The sequence below is a fragment of the Chrysochloris asiatica genome, unplaced genomic scaffold, assembly GCF_000296735.1.
Source record: "Chrysochloris asiatica unplaced genomic scaffold, ChrAsi1.0 scaffold00107, whole genome shotgun sequence".
NCBI lineage: Eukaryota > Metazoa > Chordata > Mammalia > Afrosoricida > Chrysochloridae > Chrysochloris > Chrysochloris asiatica.
In genome coordinates, this window is record NW_006408625.1 from 10,599,673 (window position 1) to 10,603,975 (window position 4,303).

At 36.9% G+C, this 4,303-nt stretch overlaps 1 pseudogene; it reads right to left on the bottom strand.

Annotated features, from left to right (window-relative positions):
* Nucleotides 1–3,104: 3,104 nt before the first annotated feature.
* Nucleotides 3,105–4,303, bottom strand: part of LOC102823989 — a 1,990-nt pseudogene continuing 791 nt past the window's right edge.

Consider the following 4,303-nt stretch of genomic DNA (forward strand, 5'->3'; position numbering starts at 1 on the left):
CAAAGAAGCAGAAAGACTGACAAATTATAATGAATGATACTAATTAAAACTTTTCAAATACCGCATATGTAAGTGCTTTCTGAAACACTGAGTTCCTCAGCATGAAACGACGTAATTTGGAACTGTCCAGCCATGTGCCAGAGATTTGAAAAAAACAACAACAAATTCCTATTTGATGTAACAGGTTTGTGTAAATGACACCTGATTTAAGATGCACGTAATATTTTACAACACGAAGCAGCTGTAAGGTAGAAAGCATGCAGGCCTCAAATGATTTGCAAGAGTCATTTCTAAAGGAGATTCCAAACAGAACTTCTCTGACACTGCTGAGCTGGATGGTTTGGGTTGCTACAGAAAATACCACTATACCCTCAACCCACTTTGGTAACCAGAATGATGACCAATGATGTTGAAATCATTACCATGCCTTTTCAAGATGGCAGCAGGCATAAGAGAGTAGGGAATGACCCCATTATGCAGGGGAACTATTAAAGTATATAAAATATATAGGCAATGAATAAAAGTATACTCCTAAGGTCTATAACCATTTCTTCACTCTCACACACATTGACTCAGATTCATTGACTCACTTACTACAATTTCCTCAGCAAAACAAATTAGGCTATTTACCAAATGGACACTGGAGCTCTGGTAGTATAGTTGGCTACATGTTGGGCTGCTAACTGTAATGCCAGCAATTCATATCCGCAAGCTGTTCTGTATGAGAAAGATAAGGCTTTCTTTTCTGCTCCCATAAAGATTCACAGCGTCAGAAGCCCTACAGAGGGTCACTATGATTCACAATTGACTTGACAGCATACCACTATTACCACCACCACCTAATAGACAATACACATTTAATATGAACATTTACTAACCTTCTTCAAATACTTTAAATAGCCAAATACAACACCCAAGAACTACATCGGCATATTTATGAGGAATCCAAATTACAAACAGAATGCAAAAGTGACCTAAGTCCAGTATAATATAAGCAAGTCATTTTTTTTCAATGCATTTTGACTAAATGTAAAATATCATCCTGCTTTTGTGACAAACAAGTCCCTGCCATTAATCATATGCTCCAGCTACAACAACTCACATTCAAATTAAAACCATAAAATAACATTGCAGTGTTAAGACTCACACAAACTGATCTTTTAACAGGTTGCAGGGGGTAAAAAACAACAACATACATTAGAAGAAGAATCTACAGGAAAATGTTACACAATAAAAACATCTGAAAGAACTTAAGCACACAAGAAGACAGAATTCTGGTTTTTGAACTGCATAAAAATAAATGTTAAACAAAACTCACAGCTTGCTCTTAAACAAGGAATACATCATAAAAAGTATTTCTTTTTATAGCCACGGAGCTGAGAGTTTTGCTGTTTATATCTATCCCAATATACAAATCCATAGTATTGCCAGGACTGTCCCCTCTGACTTCACTGGGAAGCCAGACAAAAGAGTCTGCCTGGGTTTTGTGTGTGTGTGTGTGTGTGTGTGTGTTTAAATTTGTTCAGTTTATGTCCAAAGCTGGCCCGAGAATCTTCGTTTCTTCAGTCTCTATACTCCTGCCTGCTAGTCACACAGTTCCAAATATTTCCCTTCCAGCAACAGATATTAAAATGTTTCGTTGTTTTAAAATTTGATTTAAAACTGCAAAAGATAACTTTTTTTGCTTCAGACTCCCTCAGGTCAGCAAGCTGCAGCAATATTTAAATAGTGCAAGAGCATCCACTGCACATTTCAAACCAGGATGCCGCCAGAAACCAGCCAAGAGAGATTTTCTCAGTTAGCCATGTCAGGCACTTTCCAGTCCCCAGAAAGGTTTCTTATGGTCAACACATGGGCCAAATGATGCACACAACTGTCCAATACTGGCACCTCAGCATTCTCTTCTGGTGACCTGCCCCGCTGAACTTCCTGGACAAGTTTCCCAGAGATGCTATGCAACCAGGACATGGTTGCTCTGAGTCTTTCATTTTAGGCTCGGTGCTCACATGATATAAATATTGTCACGTGGCTTTAGGGTATAATGTGGTAAGTCATACATATTTCTTATTGAGTCTTCTCTAAAATGGCACACAGCCCTAGTCTCTCTGAGGTTGTTGTTGTTAAGTGCCGTTGAGTCAGTTCTGACCCGTAGTGACCCTGTACTGGTATTAGTAACTGAGAGGCCAGTCAGATTTAACATTTCATCTTCTCCAAGATGAGACCAGAGTTGTTATCATAATACAAGAAAAAAAGATACAGGAGGAGTAAAAATTAACATCATCTTAAAATTGCCTATGCTCTGACCTGAGATTTCATCACAGCAAACCTACCCTCTCCTTGTTCACTTTTCCTCTTTCACAGAAAGTTTGCTCCAGAGATGACAAATGGATGCATATATAAGATTTTAATTTCTTAACAGTCTGTAAAGAACCTTCCCAAAGGAATTTAACCTGAAGTTAAATTTGTACATGAAGTCATGCATCTTGGGTTTAAGAAACTTGGAAACCCAATAAAATGGACAGGTGTCCTTTGGAGAGAGTGAATTTTTCAAAAAGAAAGCAGGATGATGAAATAATATAAGCAGAACCCTGCCATGACTGCAATTTACAAAACAGACTCTTTTTTTTGTGTGTGTGAATTGTAACATACTTAGCTTTACTGAAGAATTTAAAATAATTCATGGATATGGGACGTGGAAACTGTATAGGAATACCAATGGTACAAATGAAAAGTTTTACATGTAGGAAGGACACAGTATTATTTTTAATGAAAAGTATGAGAAACAAAATATTCAAATGTGTTTGTAATGCCTAATAAATTTCATGTAAAAATTACAATGAAGAAATGAAAATTAAGTATATAATCTATGGTTAAAAACAAAACAAAACAACCAAACACTTGGTCAAAAAGTTCCATTAACCCTAGTTAAAGAATTAGTGTATCTTAAGAAACATAAGCTGATCTAGAAGTGATACTTTGGGCAGGTTTATTTTGGATTCCAACTGCCTTTGTAGAAAAAAAATAATCAAATGGCAGTATAAAAATCATAAAATATTCAATAAAAACATGTATATGTAATCATTCAGATGTTCCTACTCATTCCCCTAGCATTGTTGTTCTGATGCATCTATCCTCAGTACTCTATCTTTTGACTTATAGTGATACTCCCTCAGATATAATTTAATAGAAGAAGGAGTTGGAAAGGCATCAATGCCATCGTAAGTTGTACAGTTACAAAAAACTGTTCTGCATATATGCTGCAAGGAAAAGGGGAAAGTCCGAATTAAAGGAGTGCATAAATGTGGTTCAAGGAAAATACAGGCACTTGGGTCCTTATAATGTTCTAGGAGACCAGCAATGTCAGGAGGATGGAAGACATAAGGATCATGTGCATTAAAGCTAAAGTTGTGATTCCACTGTTCAATTCTAGCATGAAGAGAACAACTATAGTGTCTAAAACTAACAGAGAATAAGTTGTCTTCCTGTGCTGAGTCTCGAAGTTAAAAGGTTCTCTCTGGTTTTCCTTCTAGTAGAGCTTCGGCTGCATATTTATCCATGATTCCCCAGTAACGTGGATTGTTATTGATTTGAAGGAGGTCTGGCACAAGACAGTGGACATAATCAATCTGAGTGTGATACTTAGGAATCATTTCCAACTGCAGGATTTCATTACCAAATTCCCATTTGGGTTTGTTTCTTTTTCTGTAACTTGTGCAAAGTGTTATCATTTTATCTTCTATAATGTTATTTGAAACCAGGTTTATCATAGAGCCAGCCATAGGACTACCTCTACACGAACCATTGTTGGTAGTTACGACACAGGGCTGGTAAGAAAGAAAGAGTCTACATCTTCCATGTTTCTTCTTTGCCGGCCATCCCTCAACTCACTGTGAGACTAGTCTGTGCTTACCCATTCTTCTGAGTTGGGACTTATAGGAGCAGTGTGTCGTTTAATAAAATGCCATCTAAAAGCTAAATCTGTTCGAGGTGGGAAAGGACACTTATCTAACATGAGTTCACTGATAGGGATTATTCTTTTAGATGAAAGTACTGAAGACTGTTGACTACTACAATTATTCATTGGAAAACACTGACCCACAGCATCTTGGAGTTTCTGTTTAAGAGATCGGCCTAAAAATCTATGCCCACAGGAATGATCTAAGTCCAACTCCAAAGATGAACAGCTGTGCTTCCTTTCTTGGCTCCTTAAAGGAACTTTCGTTTTCTCTATAGCATCTACTGTTTCAACATCTGAACAACTTTTTTTTTTTTTTTTTCAGGTAATATTCTTTTCTTTTGTTTC